This window comes from Triplophysa rosa, linkage group LG5, assembly GCF_024868665.1.
Source record: "Triplophysa rosa linkage group LG5, Trosa_1v2, whole genome shotgun sequence".
Taxonomy (NCBI): domain Eukaryota; kingdom Metazoa; phylum Chordata; class Actinopteri; order Cypriniformes; family Nemacheilidae; genus Triplophysa; species Triplophysa rosa.
In genome coordinates, this window is record NC_079894.1 from 24383631 (window position 1) to 24403615 (window position 19985).

Genomic DNA, 19985 nt, shown 5'->3' on the forward strand with positions numbered 1-19985 from the left:
AAAGCTCTGTTCCCTTTCTGTCGGTCTCTCGACGTTGTGTCGAACCGACAGATTGGGGTTTCTCTTGAGAACCTATCATCTTCTGAGTATTTAGAAAAGGCCAATGAAAATTGGTGAATGAAATTTGCATGCCGGACTCCTCCCCGGATGTCCGGGTATAAGAGGGAAGCCGGCGTGCTCATTCATTCACCGTTTGTTCTTCAGAGCCTGTGCATCTGATGAGCGACACAGCGATCTTCAGTGATCAATATTCTGCTGGAATCTACGACGTGGTGCAGCGGACGGTCCCTTCCTGCAATGACTCTTCCCTGGGCGTCTCGGCAGTTCCGGAGGTGTTCGAGCAAATTTCCTTTTCTAAAAGAGCAAATTTCTCCAGCGTGGCTTGTCCCGCTGTTCTCATGGGTGCAACACACTCATCGAGGAGGGGGACGGACACGATGCCTGCTTCCAGTACGCTGGGGCAGACGTTGTGGATGCGTCCTGCCCGCACTGCGGGTGGTGACGATTCAGACGTTGCGTCACGGGTGGCTGTGTTCCCACGGGACTCAGCCACCACCTCGTTTGCTCCTCTTTCTTTGGCGGCAGGACTACTGCCCTGCTGTCCGCTATTGCTAGCAGCGAGGGTGATATGAGGATTACTGTGAGCGATAATCCGCCAGCCACTGGCTCACGGACCGTTCGCACCTCGTCTCGCTCGTCTGATCGTCCCCCAGGAGACGGTCCCACCGTCTTACTCCTCAATCACGTATTCGGACACGATGCGTGAAGATGAGGTCTTGCAGCATCGGGGGTGACGTACTGCCATCCGACTCCGACGATTCCTTGGGCTCCCTCCCTCGGGGGGTCGAGCCCAGGAAGAAGCGGGCGTCAAAATGTCAGCCATGCTTTCCCGGGCCGCCGTGAGTGTTGGGTTGCAGTGCACGCATTGCCTCTTTCAGCGCTCACGGCTGGCTACATGGCGCCTTGGGTCTCTGCCCCCAGTGTCGTGTTTACCGGAAGTGCATGAGGAACTTAGTAAGACATGGAAACGCCCCCTTTCCGGCACGTTTCACGTCAAACAAAGTTCTGTCACCCTCTCTTCCTTTGAGGTTGAGACAGCTAGAGGATACGTTGATGTCCCCCAGGGGCTCGACCTAGACCAAAGCATATGCGGTCTCGACATCTCTGGTGTCGAGAGCTTACATTGCGGTGGACCAAGCTGTCTCCTCTCTCCACGCTATGGCTCCTGCAGGCCAGGGCGTTGAGAGTGCTCCACGGGGGTAAGACCAACCCAGCGCTTATGCAGGAACTCCGTGCCGCCACCGACCTCGCTCTACGGGTGACCAAGGTGACCACGCGGGCCCTGGGTCGGACGATGTCCACACTTATGGTCCATGAGAAACTCCTCTGGCCGAACCTTGCGCAGATGAGTACGCCGAGAAGGTCCGCTTTCTCGACGCACCCGTCTCGCAAGGAGGGGGCTGGTTGGTGTTACTGTCGAGCCACAGTTCTCGACAGTAAAGAATCAGTCCTCCCGTGCCGCGACTCGGCTGCCTCGGCTGTCGTGTCCCGTGCACCGTCTGCTTCCCAGCAGCCCTGGTCCTCTTCAACGCCCTCCAGTTCTGGCGCCCCCTCCACTCAGGCGGCCCCCTGGAGGAGACAGCGAAGAGGAGACCATCGCCCCATCAGCAGCGGCGGTAGTCGCCCTCATGGGAAGACCTCAGGGAGATTGAGGCTACCATTGGGCCCGACCCCAACATCGCTGGGAAATCGGATAGGGACGGATCCTGCCCCGTCTCACCATCTGCTGGCCCCCTCCGGGGCGCTAGCGCCCACTTACTCTCAAAAGAGAGTCTCCTCTCTCTCTGGGTTATCACACCCGCTCCACACGGCACGAGGGTGGATGGCAACTCGACGTTGCGTCACGGCGAAGCGCAATGTCGAGTATAAACACCAGCCCTCAGCACTCTCAGTCAGACAGTGCGTTGAGCTGCGTAGTCGCCAGGCAGGAAAAACAGCAGAGCCGATCTCCTCCCCGGGGGACCGGCAAGGAATCCGTACTGCTAGCCATCGAACCACCCCCCCGGGTGGACGATGAAGAAGATCGAACCTTTAGTCCCCCTGTCACAGTTCTGGGAGCCTGGCCGGGTTCCCAGACTGTCAGGCTGACTAGGGAAGACGATCCGTCTCGGCTACGCGATCCAGTCGCTCGCCCAAGTTCAAGGCATCGTATTTACCTCAGTCAGAGGCTAGGATGCTCCCGTACTTTGGACCAAGGTCGCCACCCTTCTGGCGAAGGGAGCGATTGAGCCCGTCCACCAGCCGAGATGTTCAACGGGTGTTGCAGCCCGTACTTCATTGTCCACAAGAAAGGAGGGGGCTGCGCCCTATGTTGGATCTGTGTGTTCTGAACAGGCACCTACACAAGCTGCCTTTCAGGATGATCACGCAGAAGCGCATCCTGACGTCCGTCAGGTGTCAGGACTGGTTCATGGCAATCGACCTGAAGGATGCGTACTTTCATGTCTCGATCCTCCCTCGACATCAGCCGTTCCCATGGTTCGCATTCTAGGGACGGGCATATCAGTACAGGGTCCTCCCCTTCGGTCTGTCCCTGTCTCCACGAGTCTTTACAAAGGTCGTGGAAGCCGCCCTCCTTCCCCTTAGGGAAGGAAGTGTGCGGGTACTAAACTATCTCGACGACTGGCTCAGCTTGGCGCACTCTCGAGATCTGTTGTGTACACACAGGGACCTGGTGCTCTGGCACCTAGATCGGTTGGGGCTACAGGTCAACTGAGAAGAGCAAGCTCTCCCCGGTGCAGAGCATCCTCTTTCTTGGTATGGAACTCGACTCTGTCCTCATGAGCGGCCCCGCTCACCCCCCGACTGTCGGGGGGCGCGAGACCCGCAACGAGGAAGCCTGCGCCCTCGCGGAGGCAGTGCGACTGACTACAGAGCGCGCCCGATCAGTGTTGAGCTGCCTGAAGTTTTCAGGCAGTCAGCGGTCCCCCTGAAACAATTTCAGAGGCTCCTGGGATACATGGCATCCTCGGCGGGGGTGGTCCCCCTCGGGTCGATGCACATACGACCGCTCCAACACTGGCTGCAGAGTCAAGTTCCTTGGAGAGCGTGGCACACCGGCAGCAGGCGTAGGGTCATCACGCTTTTCTGCTGACGCACCCTAACCCCTTGGTCTCCCATGACCTTCTTGCGGACAAGGGTCCCCTTTGGGATGCCTCCCTGCAGGGTTGGGGTGCCGTGTGCAACGGGCACGCAGTGTCGGGGCGGTGGACGGGCCCCCCGCCTGCATTGGCATATCAACTGCCTAGAGTTGTTGGCTGTGCTACTTGCACTGAGGAGGCTACTACCTCTTGTGCATGGACAAGCACGTGCTGGTCCGTTCGGACAGCACAACTGCCGTGGCGTATATCTATCGCGCTCACGGCAGCTAACACGACTCGCCTGACGCCTCCTTCTTTGGAGTCAGCAGGTGATCAGCTCCCTGCGAGCCACACACATCCCAGGCATCCTGAACCAGACAGCTGATGCACTCTCTCGTCAGTTGACGCCTCGCGGAGAGTGGCGACTCCATCCCTGCGCAGTCCGGCTCATTTGGGAGTAGTTCGGCCAGGCACAGGTGGTCCTGTGTGCCTCCCCGGACTCCACCCATTGTCTGCTTGGTACTCCCTGACCGAGGCACCCCTCGGCACGGATGCCCTTGTGCACAGCTGGCCGCGGGACAAGCGGAAGTACGCCTTCCCCCCAGTGAGCCTCATTGCACAGGTCCTGTGCAAGGCCAGGGAAGAGGAGCATCAAGGGGTATTAGTTACGCCCCTTTGGCCTAACCAGGACTTGGTTTTCGGAGCTAAGGCTCTGACAACAACTACCTCCCTGGCCGCTCCCCCTGGCGAAGAACCTGCTTCCCCAGGGGAAGGGGCACGTTACGGCATCCCAGGCAGAACCTGCATTCCATGTCTGGACGGGACGAGGAGATCCTGAGTGACCCACCCCTGGTCTGGTTGGGACGTCACTCAGGCTAGGGCCTCGGCCACTGGGCGGCTATACGCCCACAAGTGGCGCCTCTTCTTGTCCTGGTGCTCTTCTCGGCGAGAAGACCCGCGGAGTTGCTCGATCGGGAACGGGCTGTCCCTTCCTCAAGAGAGACTGGTGAGTAACCTCCCCCCCTCCACACTGAGAGTGTATGTAGCCGCTACGGCCGCTCATCATGACCCAGTTGCTGGGTAGCCTCTGGGACGGCACGACCTGGTCATTAGGTTCCTAAGGGGCGCGAGAAGGCGACCACCTTATCCGCGCTCCATACCCTCTTGCGACCTAGGTGGCGGGCCTCAAGAGGCCCCGCCCCCTTCGAGCCTCTCGGAGCTGCCGCTCTTTCTCACTCTCGATAAAGACGGCTCTCCTGATGGCGCTCACCTCCAAGAGGGTAGGGGACCTGCAAGCACCCTCCGTGTCCACAAATTGCCTAGAACTCGGCCCCGGGGATTCTCAAGTTATCTTGAGACCCCGCCCCGGCTACGTGCCCAAAGTTCCCACCACTCTCCCGAGAGACCAGGTGGTAAACCTGCAGGTGTTCCCCACCGGGGAGGAAGACCCAACCTATCCGTGTTGTGTCCAGTACGCGCACTGCGCCTGTACTTGGACCGCACGCAGAGCCCAGAAGCTCTGAGCAGCTCTTTGTCTGTTTCGGAGGTCAGCAGAAGGGAGTGTTGTCTCCAAACAGAGGCTGGCGCACTGGATCGTGTATGCAGTCATTATGGCATACCGATCTCAATTCGCCCCTGCCTGTTGGGAGTGAGGCACACTCCTCATGGGCACTGGCTCAGCGTGCCTCTCTAGCAGACATCTGCAGAGCTGCGGGTTGAGCTATGCCCAACAACTCCGTGAGGTTCTAATACCTACGTGCGGAACCGGTGTCAGCCCGTCCTGCAGGGCAATGTGTAGGACCGGCAGCCGGTAGGGCGTACACCTGCAAAAGCCCTTCCCCCTTCCTTTAGGGGGATCAGCGGCTATTACGCCTCCCCTCTTTCCCCCACTGGGTAAAGAACAGGCATTTTATCCATCACTAGCACCTTCCTCGGGGCAGGCTGGGCAGAGCAGCCCTGCCCCCCTAGGCCGGGGAACAGTTGAGTTATCTCCCACATAGCTCTAACCGGACCTAGTGCTCCAGATGTGGTAACCCCCCCCTCCGTGGGCTGTTCTGTCTGATGTATCCACATGAATGGTTCCCACCTCGGCAACCCATGACCTCCCTAGGTGGACTCCCACCTTGCAGTTAACTCCTGCAGTCCGCACATTTTCCCATGAGTTCTCCCCTGATGGTGAGACCATGTGGTGTCTCCACTAATTCCTCCCTACGGTAGGTAGTAGTCTCAGCAGCGTTTTTCCCCCAGGGGGGAATAATGCTTACCCAGTGGCCCTTACGGTGCCAGGCGGCATCTCACTGGTTAAAGAACTAAGGCCTCCGCCCGTGACGGCCGGTGGCAGGGGCTTCCCATCTTTTCACAAAAGCTCTGGGACCCCCTACCTCTCCACTGGACGGTCACAATTTCGCGTTAGCGCCTACGTCTGACTCGCCCAGGCCAGTCAACGTCGCTCCGCTAGAGATTGTGACGCGGCTCAGCGCTGTGGCGTCTTCCATAGGAACCCCAATCTGTCAGTTCGACACAACGTCGAGAGACCGACAGAAAGGGAACGTCTTGGTTACGGATGTAACCTCAGTTCCCTGATGGAGGGAACGAGACGTTGTGTCCTTTATGCCACAACACTGGCCGCCCGTCGCAGCGGTCGGGGGGATGCTCTCAGGCTCCTCAGACCAAACGGTGAATGAATGAGCACGCCGGCTTCCCTCTTATACCCGGACATCCGGGGAGGAGTCCGGCATGCAAATTTCATTCGCCAATTTTCATTGGCCTTTTCTAAATACTCAGAAGATGATAGGTTCTCAAGACAAACCCCAATCTGTCGGTTCGACACAACGTCTCGTTCCCTCCATCAGGGAACTGAGGTTACATCCGTAACCAAGACGTTAGTTAACCGATTTCAATTTGACCTTTTTTCTATTTAGGACAGTGTAAAAGTTATAAAGAGAGATGTATAGTGCTACAAAGGCAACATTTGTGTTAAATATTTCACCCCTTCACTTTCTTTTAAGTATAGAAAAAGATAAACATATATCACTGAAAGGGGGAAAGATGCTAAGACGCAGGTGACAACGCACCTGAAAAATGGATGACGCGCATTTCTAGCAACCAAATATGGACAACAATCAGAGCGTAAGTACTGAATGTTAATGAAGATTTAAGTGTTTAACGTTAAAAAATGTTAGCTTTCTACAGCCAAAGTTGGTAACTGTAGTCTGCAAGGCACAACAGGCAGAAATAAACAGTCTGTTTATTTAGGTAAACATGTGCTGATTTAGTGACTATTAAAATTTATTCTGTCAAGTAATGAACTAAACTTCATAATATGTTAATACATTCTGTGTTGGTCAATCTACATTAAGTCAGTCTGTCTTAAAGGGATACTTAACCCAAACAAATTAAATTCTGTCATCATTTACTCACCCTCAGATTCTTCCAAACATGTATACATTTCTTTCTTTTGTTGAACACACAGGAAGATATTTGGAAGAATGTCGGATCTCATCCCCCATTTACTGCCATAGGGAAAATAAATACTATGGGAGTCAGTAGGGGATGAGATCTGACATTCTTCCAAATATCTTCCAGCAGAACAAAGAAATGTATACAGGTTTGGAACAATCAGAGGGTGAGTAATTGATGAGAGAATTTTCATTTTTGGGTGAAGTACTGTATCCCTTTAAGTGTGAATGTTTGTTTAATCTTAATTATGATTATTTACATGACAAGACTGAATATTTAGCTGAAACCAATGATTTCTTGATCAAGTTTACTGTGGTATATTAGCTTTTAATCATTCAATGTGTTTTCTGTTGAATTTGTGGTTTTCCAGATGTGTCTCTCTACTGTCATGTTGTCATTAATGTGGAACCCACTACCTGTACAAAAAGAGTCAAAAGCCTACATAATTTTAATGAACGGATAATCCTTGATCTCCATTTATGCCTAACCACCAGGAACATGTTACAGCTAATGTTTGATCTAAATTGATAAATGCATAATCTGTGAATAATACATTTTATTGAGAAAGCCTTGTGGCCTTAAGGAGTACTGCAGAGGACACAACATAACACAAATGAGTTTCACTGATCTGTTGTGTTCTGTTTCCAGAGCTGTGTCCACCCATGTTATGCATTTGTGCCTGCTCTGCACTTTTAAAGCCCACTGTAGGGTATTTAAACATCATGTTTACATGATGGTGAATTTATGAAGAGATCTGAGTAAACTGGTTTGCTATTCTGTATTAGTATAAATGTATATTTAAATGAACATTTTGTATTTAGTAGGCCATCATACACTGGTTTGGCTGTGCTGCAGAATTTGTCCATGCAAGACGCTGAGCAAGTTTTCCTTAATGATCTGGATTACCATCACAGGTAAATAACATATTATTTATATTCAGGTTTCTTGTCTCTATCTCTATTCAGTATTTTTGGTCAGTTTTAAGGGGATGTATTTATTATAGTTCTTGAAACAATGATGCTAAAACATCAAAATAAAATGTGTCCAAATCTTTGGGCAATACACAATAACAGCAATATGAACATGAATGACTGATCCTTATCATTACCTCAGGCTGTGGCATCTTGATGTTTACTGATGACACATATCCCTCTACTGTGATCTGTGTGACATATTGTTAAGATCTAAAATTACAGAGTTGAAGATGTCAAAGTTAATTGTTAGTTTATTAATTTGTCTGTTTTCTTTCTCTCAGGTGTCAGTGAAGCCTACATCAGTGCAGTGTGGCAGCTGTTGTGTATTTCGGGGAAACTATGAGTTTAACCACAGTAACATACGTATAATTAATTGTGATTAACCATTAACTATTTTATACACTTTGCCTGATGCAGCAGAATTAATAATAGCGACAGACTAAATGTACTCGTCCAGCGAGTGATCAGCAGGTCGTATATTAACTCTAAGAAATATTACTCCCCTGGCCTGGAAAAACAATATTCTTACTGTAGTACAGTACCACTTCAGAAATCTTAACGAAATCAAGCAGTTTAAGTGACGTTGATATGTGATAAATAAACACAGAAACAATTCGAGCGTGGATACACATGCGGTTTATTTATCTACACTACGGGGGAACTAAAATCAACTAGCTAACACAAACCAAACATTAACAAACAAACATAAAAACGTAAAACAGTAGAGAATGAAAGAAATAGATAAAGCAAAGAAAATGGCAGTATTAAATCAGCTATTCACATCTGCACGAACCATCAAGGACAAATCTCCTTATTTAAAAGGGGCAAAGCTTATACGCAACTGGTTAGCAATAGTTCAGATACTTGCATTGGCTTCTTTGTTTCTCGGGACACGTGCTGGAGCGCATATCAAAGGGTCCTGATGTGTTCAGAGCAAGCCGTGAGTCCGTTGATTTAGCTGAAGCAAACTGCTGTTAGAAACTGTCTCTGATGAGAGGCAGGTCTCGAGAGGTTGAAAGAAGACGAGCGAGCGAACGCGCACGAGCGCGAACGCACACAAGCGAACGAACATACACAAAAGAGCAAGCTTTCCTGCGTGTTCAGATGTTTTAACACAGAGGGCGTCACGCCCCTCCAAGGTGGGCGATCCAATGTGATGAGATAGTTTTGGGCGCGAAAACATGTTTCTTTGTCCGGCACACTAACTCATTTGCATTCATGGTCGCCTGGGAGCTTGGAGCAGGAATAGACTTAGAATAGAATAAAATGAGTATGGTATAAAATACATTACTGTGCTATACACCATATTCTAAGACATGAAAAGGGAAACACGTAGATATGAAACATGAAGGGGTTACAATTACATTGACCTGTAGTTTGGACAAGAATGTAAATATACACAGAATACCACTAAGCACATATGCCTTTGAGGTTATAGGTGAAGGAGAATAACATAGAGACAAGCATACAATGTGGAGATTCATGTGTATACACTTTAAACCAGTCTTTTGTGGCTAAGGAAAGAGAAAGAGACATTCTTTTGGAAGAATTTGAGGCTCTCAGTTCCTGGGGGCCACATGGCTTTTCTCACTTTGGTGAACAGTCCTGTCCTCCCCCAAGAACCTCCTTTGAAGTCTAGGGGGGAGTATCCGAATCTGTCCTGGTTTAGATGGTGTTGAGAATAGGACATTTGGCCAGACTTGTTGGTGCCTGGTCATAGTCCTGCTGAGAGGTTACTGTGTTTTACGATCACGGATGGTAAACTTTGATCCGACCATACCCTACACAGCTGATGGGCAAAAGGTAATTTCTAAATGTTTGTTTAGTGTTGTATTTGTATTACTTATTATTGCACTTTTTCATTAAACAGACTGTGGTCCTGTCACCCTACAGTACTGAATGATCATACAACTGGGATTTACACAGCTCTGCACTGCATACAACAGTTAATGGACTTTCTCTCTGTTTATGGCTGATGTTAGGAAGAATGTTACTGACTGACAAATTCACCGTTCACTTACATACAAAAACACTAGTCAAAAAGCTAAGGAAAAACAGTCAGGAGGGTTTGGAATATGATGGTGAGTAATCACGATCAAATATGATCACATATTACAGATTAAAATAGGCATTTCTTTTTGTTTAAATAAATTTATGCAGTGAGGTGGGCGTGCTTTATTTCATAATTATTTTACTTTGTTAACGTTATACATATCACAATCAGATGTTAAAGAAAATGTATTGTCATTTTGTGTTTTATCTGAAATGTTTGCATGTACGCAATAAATATTTAATGGAGAATCATGGTGGTGTGTCATGTGTTATGAAATGTTGTTATAGTATAATGTGTAATATAATAATAACAATAACAATAGTAATAATACTACTGAAATGGTGATTAAAAGGGGTTCCAAAAGGAACTCTGGTTCTTTAATGCACCTTTAAGAGAGGGTTCCAATTAGAACCTTTTTAAAAAGATTCAAAAATGAACCTTTAAGGTTCCCCCACAGTTTCAATCTCCAGGAACCTCAAAAGGTTCATTTTTGAACCTTTTCTTCTTAGAGTGTACTTTTCTGATGTGCACAAGTGACAAGATGATGTGAAGGTTGAATAACTACACTATAAAAATAAAATGTGCCTCAAATATCCTGTTGTGTACTCAAAGAACTTTAATCTTTCTTGTACAAGACGGTATCTAGAGGAACCCCCCAAAATTCTGCATGAAATAAGGATTTTTAGTCTGATCATTTTGATGTTTTATTAGAATACGAATAGTCCAAAGTTTGGTTTTTGGTCCCTGCTATGTGAACACACATTTTAAAATCATGCACATGATTAGAAAAGGCTAAATGTTATTTTGAAAAATTTCAGCAAGCTTTTAATTATTTTCTATGTCTTACTATTGATATTATATTAATTGGAGACAAAACATTTTTATTCTATAAGTAAGTACTAAGTCACTGAAATCTTTTGAAAATGTAAACGTTGTGCTTTCCATCCAAACAAACTGCAGCTGCTCTGTGTGTTTATTGTGCAGTCTCGCCCTCCACAGTACAGTGGCGCTGTTGGCCCATTGCTGCAACGTCAATGCATGTGCCATGTGGCACTTTCGTTAGTATGTGTGTTTAAAGAGCAGGTTTCATGAATCTCATAAACTTACCGGCATTTCAGTGTGTAACGTAGCTTTCCTTCAATTTTGACGATCTGCAAAGTTGTTATTCCAAAAAGTCCATGATAAATTAAGATATTGGCTTCCAAAGTAAGGAGTCGACTCCGAACCGCCCAAACAAATGGTTAGGCATTCGAATCTTTTGAGTTTAACATCGATACGTCACAGTGTACTGCATCAGCACAATCCACGCCTTCCCGCGAAACAGGAACACTCTGACCTGCCCACTAGCACTTCAGGTAGTGTTGCGTATACAACATGTCGAGGGGATGCTGTGTTTTGTGCTGTGAACGCAAATGTACTTTGTTTTCGCTGCCAAAGGATGACGATGTGAAGTATCAGTGGTTACATTTTTTTTCCACGATACCACTGCAGTACAATTCCAACCTTGTGTAATGTGCTCCTCATTTTACCAGCGACTGCTCAAATTTCGACGAGTTCAACGCGGGATTTGCCAGCTGCTAGACCCTTTGCTAACTTTGCTAACGTGTCTCACATTATGGTTTTGTCAAGTGTGCAAAGTTTAGCTGTGGTCACTCACGATCCCCTTCAAACAAAACGGTTTGCTTGTCATTATCTTAAAAACGGACTGCAGCACTATCATTTTATTATGTAAAGGTGTGTGCATTATCTTTGGAAGCATTATCTTTGGAAATGTGCTCCTCATTTTACCAGCGACTGCTCAAATTTCGACGAGTTCAACGCGGGATTTGCCAGCTGCTAGACCCTTAAAGATAAGTCAATACCAACTTTATTTGGACTAACAAGCGTCTCAGAACCACAAGATGTAAGTATGATAAATACGTTATGTGTACATGTTAAATTGAGTGCTTACAATATACGTTAAAGTAATTGTGCTAATCTGTGTTGTATATTTAGTACAGCTGTAGGTTTCCAGGTAAACAACGTATAATTAACAGTGTTACAGTTTTAATAATCCAACTCTTACCTAATAATGTGGCGGTTATTGTAGACTGTTGTCGTTCTACATGTCGTAGTATTGTACAAACTGTATCCCTTTATCGTTTAGTCACGGTAGCACTTTGCTAACGTGTCTCACATTATGGTTTTGTCAAGTGTGCAAAGTTTAGCTGTGGTCACATCCCCTTCAAACAAAACGGTTTGCTTGTCATTATTTTAAAAACGGACTGCAGCACTATATCATTTTATTATGTAAAGGTGTGTGCATTATCTTTGGAAGCTCTCGCTAACTTGCTCAGTTACTCCTCTCTGTATAATCAAAGTAATGATCAACTTTTGGATAGAGCCGTTGTTGTTCTCCCACAGCTATGACGAAAAAAGATCAACAGAAAACAATAGTCTGAATGGTTTATGAAGATAAGTTTATGAAGATAAAAACTTGTGATATGGTAATACTGATGCCATTTTTACACACAGCGTCTTTGTTTACAAAAACCTTCCTGAGATAAGAACTGTGGTAATGGGCGTTTCGTTTCTGACACGCAGTGTATGAAGAAAGACCAATCACAACTGATTGGGCCAGTTGGCCAATCGGAGACACTGGACTCGCGGTAGGGAGGAGCTTAGAGAAGCGGAACATTTGAACAGCTTCGGAGAATCGTTTAGGGATCTTTGAGAAATGGATAGATACTAAATGCTTATTTTAAGAAAATAGCACCGTTTTTTTTACCTTTGATGCATTTGAACATGTTGTTGGGGACTCTAATACAACATTAGGACACTTACAAAAACCTTGAAACCTGCTCTTTAAATAACGTACGCTTTCCAGATTGCTCCATTATTTTTAAGTCTCGTTCACGTGCGCTCGTAACATTAGCACAGCATCATTGTCACAACTGTCTGTAGCCTCACGTGAATCACGCATGCTCACTACATTAGCTCATCGTCACGACTGACTCGGACCAAGAGTGGACGAAGTACACAACTTCCTTACTTGAGTGAAAGTACAGATACTACTGGTCAAATATTACTCCACTACAAGTAAAAGTTGTAAAGACAGATTCTTACTTAAGTAAAAGTACAGAAGTACGTGCTTTTAAAAGTACTCAAGTATTAAAAGTAAATTTACTTTATGTCAGTTGTGCATTGTTTTATTGTCATATACCTTATGCTTCTGAAGCAACCTACTGAATACACTGAGCAGCTCACAGTATCAGTTGTATTAGAGGAGTAGTTCACTTCAAAATTTGCCCCCATTGACTTTCCATAGTAATTTTTATTCCTACTATGGAAAGTCAATGGGGGGAAATTTTGCAGTGAGGAACTCCTTTAAGAGCTTTATATGTTTAGCACATGTATGTTTAGTTTAGATATAATCCTGTATGATCATTTAGCCTAATTATCTTCATTAGCCCCCTAGGCCTATATGTATTCATGAGCAGTGTTTGTTTATTTTGTATATTCCCTTTACCAGTTTTAGCAGCAATTTACCAGTAAGTAATAAGGTTCTTGTAAATAGTCAAGTGTAGAAGCCATGTGTTTGTTGGATTTATTACCATTTGTATTACCATAATTTAACTACAAACATAAACTATAGCTAGTATAATGAAACTATGGTATTTTTAGTTGCTGTGGTTTTACTAAAGATTATTAATTGGAGTATGGTTCCTATATATAGAAAATAGTAAATTTGTGGATACTGTGGTTTTACTGCAAATACCATCCCTGCTGAAAAAAACAATGAATTTTTGAAGTAGAATGAGATTTTTAAATTAAATTCCTCTTTGTAGTGTGTTTGGGTTTTATTCCAATATGATTTACCATCCCACCAATAGAATCCATCACATAGCCTACAAGTAGACAACATGTATCCATATTACAATTCCCATTATTCCCATTAAATCCATTACATTTTATATTGTATTTTGGGCTGGGTTCTATTGTTTTTATTTCAACAGGAATACTTCAAATATAGTTACTTCAGTAAAAACATCATTCATTTTCCAAATCACTTTAAATGATATAGCAGCAGATCAGAAGTTAACACGCACGCGTAGCTCAAGGTGTATGTGATGCTTATTTACCGTTTAGCCGTTATGCCGATCATTTTCATGACAATGTTTCTACGATCTTTGACTGATCGTAACCCACAGATGATTACACCACACTTTATCATGTGCCTTTTTCCTCTTTTATTGTTCTATTTGCCTTTTCAGAGCGCTATCAACGGTGTAGCAGCACCTACGTTTACATTAGTTTAGCGGGGAAGATCCCAGAGTTGCCAGATTTGCGTAATTTTTTTGCTAAATGGCCATTCAAAGGTTGCCGGAAAACCGCGAGCTTAGAAAAACTGAAATACTTGGCAACATTAAAAGGTCCTGGAAGATCGCAAGCAAGATAAATGACGCACACCGGAAAACCCGCTGCATAGAAACCATTTTCTACTTTTGGACCTTTTTATAAATGTAGTGGAGTAAAAAGTATGATATTTGTCTTTCAAATGTAGTGAAGTTAAAGTACAAGTACTCAGAAAAAATAATACTCAAGTAAAGTACAGATACTCAAAAAGTGTACTTAAGTACAGTACTCAGGTAAATTTACTTCGTTACTGTCCACCTCTGCTCGGACGTGTCCGAAAGAGGCGGCTCTTCGGTTCGTGTACTGCTGAATCGAAAGCTGTTGGGAACCGGCTCTTGACTCGAGAACGAGAACCGCTCTAGCAGTGGTATGAACGGAAACGGCACTGCAGATTGGTTTACTTACAGCGATAAGGCAGTAATAAAGTCATAAACATCTTTCCAATGTGTTTTATAGTATCGCACCTCTGTTTTATAAAAATATCTGACTTAGACGCTTTTTATCTGCTTTTAAAATTAACGCATGCGCAGTATCATCGGTTCTGAGTCGGACGTGTCCGAAAGAAGCGGCTCTTCGGTTCGTGAATTGAAAGCTGTTGCAACCGGTTCGTGTCAGAAGCGATTCGCGAACCGGCAACCGGTTCAACGGTTCACAAATCGGACATGTCTGACAGAAACGGTTCTCATGACTCTAGATTCTTCTAGTCTGCGAGAGCGATTCAAGGAATCCGCTTACTTCTCGCACATGATGATTACGTCATGTTTAGAGTTATATAATCTTGTTTAGAAATTAAATAAGATGTTCATGAAAACACCGTGGATTACTTATGAAACAAATAAATGTTTAGTTTATTATTTTTACAAACAATTATTTTTAACCTTTACAATAATTAACATAAAAGCACAACTGCACAAACGTTTTCTGTAATGCATTTCAAGCAACATTAATATAAAGAATATGTTTGTACAAATATTTATGACCATTAAAAAGTGTGATCTGTGTTCAAATGTTTATGTTCATGTTGCAAATGTAGTTTCTTATATGTTGAAACGGTTGTCCGGTTGAACCGGTTCACAAATCGGCTCTCGGCTGGTTCAGTGGTGATCCGAAAACTGTGGCAACCGATTCTTGAATCGAGAACGAGGATCGCTCTAGGCGGAGCGTTCGATAGAACACGCCACTGCACGCATGCTCACTATATCAGCTAGCTTAGCTATAACTTGAATAGCTTCTCCGCTCGTGCTTAACAGTTCAGTTCAGCGTGTAGTAGTGTACTGTTGGATTTACTGAAAAGTTGTTGATACTGGCTGGTTTATTTTGAGTCGGATGGGTTTTCATGCATGTCAAAAGTGAGTAACTGAAGGAATTTGTGGATAAGTTCTTTTTGTAGACGCGAACCGTTTCGAACGATTCAGTCCGATTTGGTTTCACTAAAAAGAACCGGTTCAAATGAACGATTCGTTCGCGAACCTGCCATCACTACTGCAGCGTTTAAATACACACGTGACTGTGGTTCCGTCAGGTGTGGCTGTGTCCCGTTTTATGAAGCTTCACAGAGATTTAATAATATTCCAAGCATGGATTTACATTATTACACGTAAGGATTTAAACCTTAACTGGTACTACAGTTTGTTGTCATCACTTTAAGAGTGCAGATGTGATTGAGCCACAGCACGTCAGCTACTGAAGATCAAATGGTCTATTGGTGAAAGCGCTAGCGTTAGCTAATGCTAAAGAATAAAAGTAAGACTGTGGATACATTAATTTGGTTTTATTTGTACAAATTGTAATGTAAATAAAAATAATGTAAATATATAGGCTACTTAAGACATTTCTGTACTGTACATATTTGTTTCTGTACGTAACATGCATTATATGTGCTTGTGCAGTCATCCATATCTTAGTTCTTAGTGTGTACTTTTTTTGTGTAACTAAAATGTCTTTGTTTGCAGCTGTGACATGACAATAAAGATATTCTATTATCAAAATGTGATCCATTAATGTAAGCTTGTATATAATAACTGATACAGAGAAATTGTCAGGTAAAATGCAAATACAAAAACTATTAAATATGTCAAACAAATGCTTTTGATTTAAATAAGGCTTCATATTGGAATATTGTAAAGTAAAACATTTAAAATGATTAAAATGAATGGACTATATGAAATTCTCACAATACACAGTAAAAATGCTCACTACTATACTATTTCAAAAGATGTCCCTGTTCTTCTCATGTTATCCCGGCTCTTAACCATTTCTCATATTTCTTGTGGTTAACAGTACGACTTTGTCTGTGATCCTTGGAAAACTTCACAAAATGTAAACAATAAATTGAAGCTTTAGGTCACAGCTATCCTTTGGTGTGTCCTGCTCCTAAACTTTGTGTGGGCAGTTGTGGCCTAATGGTTAGAGAGTCGGACTCGTGACCAGAAGGTTTCCGGTTCGATCCTCAGGGCCGGTGATAGCTGCCCACTGCTCCGGGTGTATGTGTGTTCACCACTTGCTGTGCGTGTGTTCACTACTCTCTGGATGGGTTAAATGCAGAGGTCACATTTCGGGTATGGGTCACCATATCTGACTAATAGGTCACTTCACTTTCACTTGTCTTCTCTGACTTCATCATAATTCTGAAACATGTCGTCCTGTCATCTGATTCTGACTGGGAGCTGAGAAAATACATTATAGCCTAGTATTAATGATTTGAAAATCACACTCGTTACATAACAATGGGAGGTAAGTGAGAACGTTATAATTTATGACTACACGCCTATACACTCAATGCACGGCCGCTTACCGAGCCGTGCATTTGAGTGTATAGGCGTGTAGTCATACTCGCATGTTCGTGTGTGGCACATTATTGGGGAAACGCACACAGCATGCAACACACGTTTTTATCTTTGCGCTTAAAAACCATCTTACAGCTGTATAGATCCTAACGCCGTGAGGTATCTTGCATGGCTGCAGGCTGCACAAGATGTTTCGGGTCTAGTCGGGTTCTAAAGAAAGTGCTGTCTATTTTTATCTGGTCTATTTTATCTGGCCTGCTCAAGAAGTTCGCTTTGCTAAAATATCAGTTTTTCTGTCTCGTATTAACAAACGAACGTATCCACAATTCCACAACATCCAGCATTTTCTGAGAGTCTCAAATTAAAACAAGATCATGCGAGGAAAATAAAAAGAATGTTTGTTGAGATTGCAGCTACGTCATATAAACAGAAGCACATGGGAGAGTACGCGTTAAAATCACAGCATTTGTCCATAAGCTCCTAGTTGAGATCTCAGTTATTTGACCGCTTCAAACACAATACATAATAAATGCTGATGATGCATAGTATTTATGTGAACAAAATGACTTAATTCCTTCAAGCCAGAGCAAGAAACCTAAAATGTCTGATGTTGATGATGCATAAGAAGAGATCTATGAGAAAAAATAAATTCACTTAATCGAGCAGATGAGTGGACTGTGCTGCAAACATAAAAATATCTGCATTTCTTGCTTTGGTCTTCGTCAGAACCGACTTGCACCACCTGCTGGTGAAGCGGTCAGGCAGCAGGTAGAGATCATGCATTGGCGGAATCGGCGCTCTATTGCTCCTCCTGGGATTCCCGTATGTGAAACTTTGAATTTCAAGTCGAATTTGAACCACTGAATTTGTGGAAGCGAATTTTTAAACCGAAATTATATGGACTGAAAATTGTCTGTCGAATATTAAAGCTTGTATTTTATAACAAGTTGAATTTTTTAAATGAAATTTAAAAGGTGAATTTTGATTATTTCATTTTCAAATGGTGAAACTGTGTGTGAAATGTTTCCATTTGAAAAATTCACATCTTAAATATGCAACCATATTGAATTGCAGAACCTTAAAATGCGAGCACTGTTTATACAATGCATTTTTTTTCAGTTAATGCTATTCAGCTCGTCTTTTTGCTTCAAGCTCATTTGTCACTATTTTACCTCCATACAAATGCCTGGGCTACGCTAAAAAGAATCTGTACAGGGTTTATAGAAGGCTAATATTAGCTACACAGCAAAAAATCAACAATGGACCAAATTAAGGCGTATGAAACACACGTCTTTAATTAACTGTCAAATATACACGTAGCCTATTTAATGCATCACATAAATAAAAAATGATTTCTCACCATAAAATTCCCTTGTGACACATGTCTGTAAACATCAAATCATCAAGCAAAAGATTCAGAAAATGCAATTTAAATGTGCTGTAATTTAATTAATAAGATATTTTTTAATAAGTCACATTTAATTTGATAAGTTAAAGAAACATAAAAACATATTTTGCCATGATTTGTTGATCATTTCATTTTTTTACAGGGTATCCACAGAGGCCTTGTATAGGCTATGAGACCCATATATTAAACATAGATAAAGATTTCATTGTTGTTTGGTTCTCTGTACCAAACTGGATGGAGTAATCTTGAAGCCCAGGGCCCCCTCGGGCTCATGGTAGTCAAGGGCCCTTGGACACTGGCCCCATTGGCCCGGTCAGTAATCCATCCCTGCTGGCACGAGGCGGTACGAGTTTTCACCGGTGTACCCTCGCGCCACAGCCGGGAATTCAAAATAACGGATCGCAACAACCTCTCGACTGTCCCATTGGAGGTAAGTAAGTCAAAATATATAAATAACTTAAATATACTAACTATATTCTACTTGTACTAAATGTATACTCTGACATGTCTAATTGTATGGCTGTTTTTGGCTGTTTAAGCTGTTTATTTACACAGTGTAGACAGCGCTTGTTTTAGCCAAGATGCTAACGAATATAAGTTAATGATGAAGCTTGTGGGGCTAGCATTAAATGGGTAACGTTAGTGTTAAATGACAAACAATGACTTTTAGCCACTTTTAGCTATTATGTTCACTTTGAGTGAATGTAGCCTATAGCTCTTTTTTAACTTGTTGTTTGTGTTGAACGGTTTCCCCACCCATGTTACATAAATTGTCTGTAATTAAATATTTTTATCATATTCAGTTGTTTTTATTCTTTTCCTCAGCAAAAAAAGTAACTATTATATGTATTATGATATTTTATTATTATGTTATTTGTTATATTTGCACATGTAAAATACTCATTGACAATGAAAAAATCTGAATATAGTGGATTATTACAGTTGTTGCTATAGATAGCCTATTGTACTCCTTAACCATAGACCAAAGCAGTGACTACCAGGCATTGTAATATTTTGTTTATTGTTACAAAATAACAATAAACCAATAGTAATAGTAAACCAATTTGTGATGTGCAAAATGATTAAATGTAATGTTTTGAGACGTTATCTAAATCCCTCTTTTTTGTCTCTATGTCTTATTCCCAGGGACACCCAAGGCCAACAGACCCAGCTCCAGCCCACCCTGATGCTCATCCTTGCACTGCCTGCATGGGACAAACAGGCCAACAGTCGAGCTCCTGGTCTCTTTTTGTCATAAATACATATCTACTTTAGCAATACAAAATTGTGAAATGCACTAAAGAAATAATTTTGACTTTGGATCCTCACGTCACCTGGTAATAGCAGGAAACCCATTTGGAGAGAACAATTGGTTTTTTTTCTTGCTCGCAAGGATTTTCTTTTTGGCAAATTACAACTTTACCACTGGTCTAGGCCTTGCTATTAGAGACTACTTTTTTGCTGGACTTTTTTACAATTGTACATTTGTACAAAGTACCTGAAATATGTCTGTATTTACAGTATATTTAAAGTTAAGGCAAATTATTTGGTTAGTTTTGTTAAGATGTTGTTTTAATTTATAACAATATCACCAACACAATATTAATTATACATTTGATTTCATGAATTTAGAATTGTAAATGTACAATTCTGACTATTTTGTGAATAATTATTCAATGTAAATTGTTGTTGTTGATCAATAAACTGTTTGCTTTGTATTTGCTTTTAGTATTTCCGCATATTAAATATTGTGAATAGAAAATATAAACT

The 19985-nt window shown here is 43.3% G+C and overlaps 1 long non-coding RNA gene across 1 annotated transcript; it reads left to right on the forward strand.

Annotated features, from left to right (window-relative positions):
- The first annotated feature begins 10977 nt into the window (after window positions 1-10977).
- On the forward strand, window positions 10978-19759 carry LOC130554107 (uncharacterized). The gene is made up of 3 exons (XR_008962947.1): window positions 10978-11529; window positions 18358-18645; window positions 19362-19759. It is a non-coding gene; the product is annotated as an uncharacterized LOC130554107 (long non-coding RNA).
- The last annotated feature ends 226 nt before the right edge of the window (window positions 19760-19985 follow it).